Below are 12233 nucleotides of genomic sequence, written 5' to 3'. Positions count from 1 at the left end.
TATACATAATGTGGAGACGCCGGCGTTGGACTGGGGTGGGCACAGTAAGAAGCCTCACAACACCAGGTTAAAGTCCAACAGGTTTATTTGGTAGCACGAGCTTTCGGACTGACTCACCTGCTGAAGCTCATGCTACCAAATTAACCTGTTGGACTTTAACCTGGTGTTGTGAGACTACTTACTGCATCTTGATCATGGCTGATCATCAAATTCAATATCCTGATCCCCCCCCTTCCCCCCATATCCCTTGATTCCCTTTAGCCCCAAGAGCTATATCTAATTTCTTCTTGAAATCAGACAATGTTTTGGCCTCAACTACTTTCTGTGGTAGAGAATTCCACACATTCACCACCCTCTGGGTGAAGAAATTCCCAGCCCAGGGGCTGATGGCCAAGGAACTGGTGTCCGTAACGCAGCCAAGCAGATTAAGTATCAATCTGCAAATCCTTCCTTCCTTCTGACACACGTCAATGGCAGATGGTGAGGGTGGGAGAGATTCCTGGTCAGCCATGTGAGGCTCCACCATCACAGTCCAAAGCTCCAGGCTACAACATGCAGGTGAAAGTGCATGTTACCACAGCAACTCGGGCTCCTTGAGTGAAACTGTAACATGCTGTCGCTACACCGAGCTTCACTTCTCCATCTCGGCAATTATCTTTTTGATTTGATTTGATTTGATTTATTATTGTCATATGTATTAGTATACAGTGTCTCATGCGGCAGACAGTCAAAACATACTGTTCATAGAGTACATCGGGGAGAGGGAAAGGAGAGGATGAAGAATGTAGCGTTACAGTCATAGCTAGGATGCGAAGAAAGATCAACTCAATGCGAGGTAGGTCCATTTAAAAGTCTGATGGCAGCAGGGAAGAAGCTGTTCTTGAGTCGGTTGGTACGTGACCTCAGACTTTTGTATCTTTTTCCCGACGGAAGAAGGTGAAAGAGAGAATGTCCGGGGTGCGTGGGGTCCTTGATTATGCTGGCTGCAGTTCTGAAGCAGTGGGAAGTGTAGACGGAGTCAATGGATGGGAAGCTGGTTTGTGTGATGGTCTGGGCTTCATTTATAACCCTTTGTAGTTCCTTGCAGTCTTGTATCTTCATGCCCCTGTCCTTTCCTGCCTTTGCAACATCACCTAGTTGACGACCTTCCGAGATTTCATCTCTTCTTTAATTTTGCATGTCCCTGATATTTACCACTGCACCAATGGCGGTCATGCCTTTGGTTACTTAATGCCAAAGCTCTGAAATTCCTTCCTTATAGCTTGCCTCGAACATCATCCTTAAAGATGATCCTCAAACATACCCTATGACAAAACTTTTAACAGTTGTCCTAATATTATTGTATGTCTTGGTGCATTGTTCTGCTTTAATTTTTTTAGATCCGGCTGGGCCAGCATTTAGCATTTGTTGCCCATCACTAATTGACCTTGATAACGTGATGACCTGTCTTCTTGAACCACGGCAGTCCATGTGGTGTAGGCATATCCACTGTGCTGTTAGAAAGGGAGTTTCAGGATTTTGACCTAGCAAAGCAGCGGCAACATATTTCCAAGTCAGGATGATGAGTGGCTTGGAGAGGAAATTGTTAGGTGGTGATGTTCCAATGCTGCCCTTGTCCTTCTAGATGGTAGAGGGTTTTGAAGGTGCTGTCCAAGGAGACTTGACAAGTTGCTGCAATGTATCTTGGAAATGGGTGGCTTGGTAGCACAGTGGTTAGCACCGCTGCCTCGCAGTGTTAGGGACCTGGGTTCAATTCCCAGCTTTGATTACTGTCTGTGAGGAGTCTGCATGTTCTCCCCGTGTCTGCGTAGGTTTTGTAGAATCCCTACAGTGCAGAAGGAGGTCATTCGGCCCATCGAGTCTGCACCGACAACAATCCCATCCAGGTCCTATCCCCGTAACCCCACCTATTTACCCTGCTAATCCCTCTAACCTACACATCCCAGGACATTAAGGGGCAATTTAGCATGGCCAATCAAACTAACCCGCATATCTGCAGCACGGTGGCACAGTGGTTAGCACTGCTGCCTCACAGTACCAGGGGCCCGGGTTCGATTCCCGGCTTGGGTCACTGTCTGTGTGGAGTTTGCACATTCTCCCCGTGTCTGTGTGGGTTTTCTCTGGGTGCTCCGGTTTCCTCCCACAGTCCAAAGATGTGCGGGTTGGGTGGATTGGCCATGCTAAATTGCCCCTTAGTGTTAGGGGGACTAGCTAGGGTAAATGCATGGGGTTATGTGGATAGGGCCTGATTGTGGTCAGTGCAGACTGATGGGCCGAATGGCCTCCTTCTGCAGTGTAGTGATTCTATGATTCTATCTTTGGACTGTGGGAGGAAACCAGAGCACCTGGAGGAAACCCACACGGACACAGGGGAGAATGTGCAAACTCCACAAATGATCCGCGGTGCAGCGACGGAAGAGGAAAGAGTCGAATTGGACTCCTCCGGAAGGCCGCTGCCCTCGACTCGACATGTATGCCCAAGCCATCAGGAGGTGCGTCAATGCCAGATTCATAAGCCGCACTCACAAGGCAGCCCCGAACGTCACCCAAGCACAACGCAACGCCATCCACGCTCTCAAGACCAACCGCAACATTGTCATCAAACCAGCAGACAAAGGAGGGGCCACCGTCATACTGAACAGAACGGATCACTGCAAAGAAGTGTACTGACAACTGAACAACCAGGAGCACTACAGACGGTTACCCGCAGATCAGACCAAAGAACACACCCGTCAACTCAACAGACTGATCAAGACCTTTGATTCGGATCTTCAGAGCACCATCCTTGCTCTCATCCCACGTACTCCCCGCGTTGGAGATCTCTACTGCCTCCCGAAGATACACAAGGCCAACACACCCAGCCGTTCCATCGTATCAAGCAATGGGACCCTGTGTGAGAACCTCTCCGGCTACGTCGAGGGCATCCTGAAACCCATTGTACAAAGAGTCCCCAGCTTCTGTCGTGATACTACGGACTTCCTACAGAAACTCAGCACACATGGAGCAGTTGAACCAGGAGCACTCCTCGTCACAAGGGATGTCTCGGCATCCCCCACGACGATGGCATTGCTGCAACTGCCTCAGTACTCAATACCGACAACTGCCAATCTCCAGATGCAATTCTACAACTCATCCACTTCATCCTGGACCACAACGTCTTCACCTTCAACAACCAGTTCTTCATCCAGACACACGGAACAGCCATGGGGACCAAATTCGCACCTCAATATGCCAACATCTTAATGCACAGGTTTGAACAAGACCTCTTCACCACACAGGACCTTCAACCGATGCTATACACTAGATACATCAATGACATTTTCTTCCTTTGGACTCATGCTGAACAATCATTGAAACAACTATATGATGACATCAACAAGTTCCATCCCACCATCAGACTCACCACGGACTACTCTCCGGAATCGGTTGCATTCTTGGACACACGCATCTCCATCAAGGGGTGACCTTATAGAGGTCTATAAAATAATGAGGGGCATAGACAAGCTAGATAGTCAATATCTTTTCCCAAAGGTAGGGGAGTCTAAAACTAGAGGGCATAGGTTTAAGGTGAGAGGGGAGAGATACAAAAGTGTCCAGAGGGGCAGTTTTTTCACACAGAGGGTGGTGAGTGTCTGGAACAAGCTGCCAGAGGTAGTAGTAGAGGTGGGTACAATTTTATCTTTTAAAAAGCATTTAGCTGGTTACATGGGCACGATGGGTATAGAGGGATATGGGCCAAATGCGGGCAATTGGGATTAGCTTAGGGGTTTTAAAAAAAAGGGGGCAGCATGGACAAGTTGGGCCGAAGGGCCTGTTTCCATGCTGTAAACCTCTATGGCTCTATGACTCTATGATGGTCACCTCAGCACTTCACTATACCGCAAGCCCATGGATAACCTCACGATGCTCCACTTCTCCAGCTTCCACCCTAAACATGTTAAAGAAGCCATCCCCTATGGACAAGCCCTCCGTAGACACAGGATCTGCTCAGATGAGGAGGATCGCAACAGACACCTACAGATGCTGAAAGACGCCCTCATAAGAACAGGATATGGCGCTCGACTCATTGAAAGACAGTTCTGACGTGCCACAATGAAAAACCGCACCGACCTCCTCAGAAGACAAACACAGGACAGAGCGGACAGAGTACCCTTCGTCATCCAGTACTTCCCCGGAGCGGAGAAGCTATGACATCTTCTCCAGAGCCTTCAACATGTCATCGATAAAGGCGAACATCTCGCCAAGGCCATCCCCACACCCCCACTTCTTGCCTTCAAACAACCGCACAACCTCAAACAGACCATTGTCCACAGCAAACTACCCAGCCTTCAGGAGAACAGTGACCACGACACCACACAACCCTGCCACAGCAACCTCTGCAAGACGTGCCGGATCATCGACACAGATGCCATCATCTCAGGAGAGAACACCATCCACCAGGTACACAGTACATACTCTTGCAACTCGGCCAACGTTGTCTACCTGATACGCTGCAGGAAAGGATGTCCCGAGGCATGGTACATTGGGGAGACCATGCAGACGCTACAACAACGAATGAATGAACACCGCTCGACAATCACCAGGCAGGAGAGGTCGCTTCCAGTCAGGGAACACTTCAGCAGTCACGGGCATTCAGCCTCTGATCTTCAGGTAAGCTTTCTCCAAGGCAGCCTTCACGACACACGACAACACAGAATCGCTGAGCAGAAACTGAGACCCAAGTTCCGCATACATGCGGATGGCCTCAACCGGGATCTTGGGTTCATGTCACACTATCTGTAACCCCCACGACTTGCCTGGGCTTGCAAAACCTCACTAACTGTCCTGGCTGGAGACAATACACATCTCTTTAACCTGTTCTTGGCCCTCTCTCCACTCACATTGTCTGTACCTTTAAGACTTGATTACCTGTAAAGCCTCGCATTCCAACCATTATCTTGTAAATTGAGTTTGTGTCTTTATATGCCCTGTTTGTGAACACAATCCTCACTCACCTGATGAAGGAGTGTGAGACTCCGAAAGCTAGTGCTGCCAAATAAACCTGTTGGACTTTAACTTGGTGTTGTGAGACGTCTTACTGTGCAAACTCCACACAGACAGTGACCCAAGCCGGGAATTGAACCCGGGTCCCTGGAGTTCTGCGGCAGTAGTGCTAACCACTGTGCCACTGTGCCGCCCCAAATTTCCTCCAGATGCTCCGGTTTCCTCCCACTGTCCGAAAGACGTGCTGGTTGGGTGTAATGGCAATGCTAAACTCTCCTTCAGTGTACCTGAACAGGCGCCTAGGGGATTTTCACAGTAACGTCATTGCAGTGTTAATGTAAGCCTATTTGTGACACTCATAAATAAATAAAATAGTCAACCGTAATGGTGGACTTTTAATTCCAGATTTGTATTGATTTCAAATTTCACCATCTGCCGTGATGGGATTTGAACCCTGCTCCCTGGAGCATTACCCTGGGTCTCTGGATTGCTCGACCAGCAACAATATCACTACGTCACTGCCTTCCCTGGTGATCACAGTAAGAAGTCTTGCAACACCAGGTTAAAGTCCAACAGGTTTATTTGGTAGCAAAAGCCACTAGCTTTCGGAGCGCTGCCCCTTCATCAGGTAAGTGGGAGTTGTGTTCACAAACAGGGCATATAAAGACACAAACTCAATTTACAAAATAATGGTTGGAATGCGAGTCTTTACAGGTAATCAAGTCTTAAAGGTACAGACAATGTGAGTGGAGAGAGGGTTAAGCAATCGTTAAGCTTCCCTGGTGATGACAGGTTTCGGATTGGAGTGATGTGATTGTGAAGTTGAATTGTTTGCCAAAGTGCAAGGCTCCATTTTGCTCATGGGTTTGGTTTTAACACTGTTCATAGCCTTTATTTTAATCAGGTTACCATTTGTATGGTCCGTGCTCACACCCGTGGGAGCCCAGGAAGAATCTGCCATCTTCAGAATTGAAGGAAAGGGGGAAAACTGACAAGGGAAGGATAACAAATGCAAAAAAACAATTAAATTAAATCTGTCAGCAACAACAACTTGCATTTATATGGCAATTAATCGAGCAAAACCTCCCATTGTGCTCCATAGAAGCATAATCAGGCACAACATCCTGGGTGTACTGTTGACCAGAAACTAAACTGGAACAGCCTGAGAAATACTGAGGCTTCAAGACTCGGTCAGAGGCTGGGAATTCTGTGGTAACTCACCTCCTAATCCTCAAAGCCTGTCCACCATCAACAAGGCACAAATCAGGAGATAGGTGGAATACTCTCCAATTGCCTGGATGAGTGCAGCGCCAACAACACTCAAGAAGCTTGACAGCATCCAAGCAGCCCAGTTGATTGTTACCCCATCCATCAACTTCAACTGTCCACTTCCTCCACCACCACACTGTGTATCATTTATTTATTTATGTAAAGTTTATTTACTTAATGTGTACAGTTCTGGTCATCCTATTATAGAAAGGATATTATTAAACTAGAAAGAATGCAGAAAAGATGTACTCTACACCCTGTAACAGGACGTTCTGCACCCTCTCCTTTCCTTCTCTATGAACAGTATGCTATGTCTGTATACCGTGCAAGAAACAATACTTTTCACTGTATTCTGATACATGTGACAATAATAAATCAAATCAAATCAAATCAGGATGATGATAGAAAAGGAAGATGGGCAATCCAGAGTAAAAATAATTAGCTGGGGGTGAACCAACTGCAATAAGGCAAGAATGGAGCTGGGCCGGCTTGACTGGAGAGGGTACAGAAAAGATTTACCAGGATGTTGCCTGGTATGGAGGGCATTAGCTATGAGGAGAAGTTGGAGAAACTTTGTTTGTTCTCACTGGAACGACGGAGGTTGAAGGGGCGACCTGATAGAAGTCTGCAAGATTATGAGGGACATGGACAGAGTGGATAGTCAGAAGCTTTTTCCCAGGGTGGAAGAGTCAATTACTAGGGGCATAGGTTTAAGGTGCGAGGGGGAAGGTTTAAAGGAGATGTATGAGGAAAGTTTTTTACACAGAATGTGGTGGGTTCCTGGAACTCGCTGCCGGGGAGGTGGTGGAAGCAGATATGATAGTGTTTTAAGGGGCGTCTGGACAAGTACATGAAAAGGATGGGAATAGAGGGATATGGTCCCCAAAAGGGTAGGGGGTTTTAGTTCAGTTGGGCAGCATGGTTGGTGCAGGCTTGGAGGGCCGAAGGACCTGTGCTGTAATTTTCTTTGTTCTTTGTTCTTTGACTGGAACAAAATGCTGGTGTGAAAAACTGTAGCTGAACAATGGGCTATCTTCAAAATGGAAATGGTCTGGACACAATCAAGGCATATTCTCTTAAAAGAGAAAAGTACGGGAAACAAATCCAGAGTTCCCTGGATGGAAAAGGAAATAGAAATCAAGATAATGGAGACAAAGTTTGCGTATGAGAGGTATCAGGTGGAAAATACAATTGAGAAGCAAGAGGAATACAGAAGGTTCAGAGAGGAGGTCACAAAGCACATTGGAGAAGCAAAGAGGGAGTATGAGAAAAGACTGGCAACACAACACAAAGTCTTCTATAGGCATATAAAAAGTAAAAGGGGTAGTAAGACGAGGAGTCGGGATGATTAGGGGTTGGCACGGTAGCACAGTGGTTAGCACTGCTGCTTCACAGCTCCAGGGTCCCGGGTTCGATTCCCGGCTCGGGTCACTGTCTGTGTGGAGTTTGCACATTCTCCTCGTGTCTGCGTGGGTTTCCTCCGGGTGCTCCGGTTTCCTCCCACAGTCCAAAGATGTGCGGGTTAGGTTGATTGGCCAGGTTAAAAATTGCCCCTTAGAGTCCTGAGATGCGTAGGTTAGAGGGATTAGCGGGTAAATATGTGGGGGTGGGGCCTGGGTGGGATTGTGGTCGGTGCAGACTCGATGGGCCGAATGGCCTCCTTCTGCACTGTAGGGTTTCTATGTTTTCTATGAAAGGGAATTTACATATGGAAACAGGGGGCATGGGAAAATTTTGCGTGAACATTTTGCACTCATTTTTACCAGGACACAGTGACAGACAAGGAAACTGTCCCTGGAAGGGTTCAAAATTGATCAGGAGGAAATGTTGAATAGTCTGTCTGTACTGAAAGTCGACAAGGCCCTGGGACCGGATGAGATGCACCCAAGGATATTGAAGGAAGTGAGAATGGAAATTGCAGGGGCGTTGACCACAATCTTCCAGTCTTCTCTGGACTCAGGGGAGGTACAGTAAGAAGTCTCACAACACCAGGTTAAAGTCCAACAGGTTTATTTGGTAGCAAATACCAAAAGCTACTATCAGTAAGATTGCGCATATCGACAAAGCTTATGGTATTTGCTACCAAATAAACCTGTTGGACTTTAACCTGGTGTTGTGAGACTTCTTACTGTGCTTACCCCAGTCCAACGCCGGCATCTCCACCTCAGGGGAGGTGCCAGAGGATTGGAGAATGGCAAATGTTACACCCTTGTTCAAAGAAGGATGGTCCCAGCAATTACAGACCAGTCAGTTTAACAGCACTGGTGGGGAAGCTTCTAGAAAAAATTATTTGGGATAGGATTAGCAGTAACGTAGAAAACTGTGGGATAATTAAGAGCTCCTGCTCTGCCCAAGGCCACAAGAAACTACAAAGAGTCGTGAATGTAGCCCAATCCATCACACAAACCAGCCTCCCACCCATCGACTCTGCCTCAGAAAAGCAGCCAGCAAGGACCCCAAGCACCTTGGACATACTCTCTTCCGCCTTCTTCTGTCAGGAAAAAGATACAAAAGTCGGAGGACATGTCCAAACCAACTCAAGAACAGCTTCTTCCCTGCTGCTGTCAGACCTTTGAATGAACCTACTTCACATTAAATTGACCTTTCTCTACACCCTAGCTATGACTGTAACACTACATTCTGCACCCTCTCGTTTCCTTCTCGATGAACTTTGCTTTGTCTGTGGAGCGTGCAAGAAACAATACTTTTCACTGTATGTTAATACATGTGACAATAATAAATCAAATCAAATCAAATCAAAAATCAAGTGACGTAATGAGGTTCATGCCCAGTGAGAGTGTGAACCTGATTACCATCAAACTGCATGGATATAAATATTTCTAAGGGGCATAATGTTATAGCTTCCAGGGGCGCCAAATGAAGCCCCCCCCCCACACCCCTCGCCTTGCTGGCATGACATCACGCCAGTGGGAATCACTTCTGCTCCCCAGCAGTTGACATAACCATGCCAGGACGCGGAGTCCAGTGTGGCCCTTGTGTGATCAGGGATATGGCAGGGCAATGCTCTGGCACTATCCCCTGACACTGTCAGGGGTGTGGAATGAAGAGACAGGGCAAGGGGGCAAGTTGAGGATGGGGGGGGGCATTGCCAGCGATGTTGGACATTTGTTGGGGGCGTGGTTTGGAAGATCATCAGCGAAGATGGATAGAGACAGGTACCAACGTCCATTGGGGTGCCGAGTGGAGGGTCGAGCTGGTGTCTGTCTCTTAACTTTGCGCCTTTAAAAAATTGTGCCCCGATCTCTGTGGAGCTGGTCTTGCCAGCGTCTTTAGGCCCCACCCCTTAAGATTAGGTGTCTGAAGATCTGCAGGGAAAACCTGTCTGTTTCTCTTGGGAGAAATTCGCTGGCTTGCAATCAGAACCTGACACTTCGCCATTTTTTGGAAAAAATCTCACTTGCCAATGAGAAGAGAACTGGGGGCCATAAATAAAAGATATTGGTCAAAAGAGAAACAAGTTACTGGAGTTTTCCATCCTACACTCATCAGGACAAATACAAGAATACCAAATTTCAAATGAGCACAACAATTTATACCACAGGAGGAAAGAGTGCTGATTGGTTGGCAAGTCAACTCTGATTAGCCAAGGTGTTGCCATGAAAAAAGCAACAGAGAACTATAGGCTCCCCAAGTTCCCGTGTAATTCATTAAGGATGGAAGGTTTGAACATATTCCTTTAGTTTGCAGAGAATGGCTCTTCGCATGTGAATGTGTGTCACTTCCAGCAAGTGTTAATGAGACACATTGCGAGCTCGGCCGAATATCTTAAATCGTTAAATGTTAGTGTAGCTATTGGCACACTCAGGATTGTTGAGTAGGTGCTGCCCAGTCACAGAATCTCATCTAACAGTAGATATTTTGTTTTGGGTTTTGCGAGCATCGGCTGGTTGAGTATAAGTATAAATCAGTCATTAATAAATGCCATTGGCAATTCAGGAGAAATGTCTTTATCCAGAGAGAGAGAGTTTGGAATGTGGAATTTGTTCCTGCATTGAGTGGTTGAGATGAAGAGCAAATCTATATTTCTGGGGAAGTTAGATAAGGGGGCAAGGAATATTGAAATCTATGTTGAGGGGGTTAGATGAAGAAAGGTGGAAGGGGGTTCATCTGGAGCTTAAACACCAGTTTGGACCTGTTGTGTTTAAATCCTAGAATCCCTCGAGAGCAGGAGGAGGCCATTTGGCCCATCGAGCTTGCACCAACAACACTCCCACCCTGGTTCTACCCCTGTAATCCCAAGTATTTTACCCTGCTAATCCCCCTGATACCGAGGGTCAATTTAGTTTGGCCAATCAACCTTGAATCACCGGTTTCTGTGATGTAAAAGCTTTGTAAAATTGACAGTATTAACCTCAGCCACTTAGAAATAAAAATGTCCCTCTCCCATCACAAATGATTTATTGAGAAAGCGCCTGAGATGTGACTCCATACCCACAGCCATCTGTCCAGCAAGTCACTCAGTTCAAGGGCAATTAGGGATGGACAACATTTTGGAGGCACGGTGGCACAGTGGTTAGCCGGGTTCGATTCTGGCCTTGGGTAACTGTGTGGACGTTCTCCCCGTGTCTGCGTGGGTTTCCTCTGGGTGCTCCGGTTTCCTCCCATCGTCCAAAGGTGAGCAGGTTAGGTGGATTGGCTATGTTAAATTGCTCCTTAGTGTCCAATTGATGTGCAGGTTAGGTGGATTGGCCATGCTAAATTGCCCCTTGGTGTCCCAAGATGTGCAGGTTAGGTGGATTGGCCATGCTAAATTGCCCCTTCGTGTCCCAAGATGTGTAGGTTAGGTGGATTGGCCATGGTAAATTGCCCCTTAGTGTCCCAAGATGTGCAGGTTAGGTAGATTGGCCATGGTAAATTGCCCCTTAGTGTCCCAAGATGTGCAGGTTCGGTAGATTGGCCATGGTAAATTGCTCCTTAGTGTCCCAAGATGTGCGGGCTAGGTTGATTGGTCATTCTAAATTGCCCCTTAGTGTCCCGGGATGCAAAGGTTATAGGAATTAGTGGGTAAATAGGTAGGGATATGGAAGAGGGCCTGGGTGGGATTGTGGTTGGTGCAGACCCGGTGGGCCGAATGGCCCCTTTCTGCACTGTAGGATTCTATGATTCTATTCCACAAATGAATAAAGAAAAGGATCGGAATCAATGGTTCTTGAAATCATGGTGACAACAATTTGCAGAAGGAGGTTTTTTTCCCTTTTGGGATGGTTGCACTATTTGCCAGTCAAAGCAGAAAGTTGGGGGAGTGAGCTGTGAATGTCACATAAGCTCCCAAGCATGAAAGATAAAAAAAAAAGATGCTACACATCTGTCTGAAGTGACAGAGACTCCTTCAGTTCCTTTCGTGTCATGTGCATTGTGTGTAACGTGCTTTACATCGCGTTCTTTAATGTAGAAAACTGCCTCAAGCCAGTTGACAGAACCTCAAGGGCAAACGAACACCAACAACAGAAAGAGGTTGACCAAAGGCTGGTCCGAGAAGTATCTAACGGGGAGAGGTGATGGGGTTGAGACAGGGAGTTTAATAAGGGGACCCAGACAGCAAGGGCAGAAGTATGATAATGATCATAAGAACATTTTTTTTTACTGTGAAAATCCTCAAGTCGCCACACTCCAGTTCCTGTTCGGGTACACTGAGGGAGAATTTAGTATGGCCAATGCACCTAATCGGCACATCTTTCGGACTGTGGGAGGAAAGCGGAGCAACCGGAGGAAACCCATGCAGACATGGGGAGGACATGCAAACTCCACACAGACAGTGACCCAAGCTGGGAATCGAACCCGGGTCCCTCGCACCGTGAGGCAGCAGTGCTAACCACTGTGCCACCCGTATGAATTAAGAGCAGGAGTAGACCAATCAGCCCCTCGAGCCTACTCCTCCACTCAGTAAAATCATAGCTGATCTGATTGTACCCTCAACTCCACATTCCCACTTTACCCCAATAACCTTTCACCCCTTGTTT

The sequence above is a fragment of the Mustelus asterias genome, chromosome 8 (assembly GCF_964213995.1).
Source record: "Mustelus asterias chromosome 8, sMusAst1.hap1.1, whole genome shotgun sequence".
In the NCBI taxonomy this organism is placed as follows: domain Eukaryota; kingdom Metazoa; phylum Chordata; class Chondrichthyes; order Carcharhiniformes; family Triakidae; genus Mustelus; species Mustelus asterias.
Note: the sequence above shows the minus strand (reverse complement) of the source record.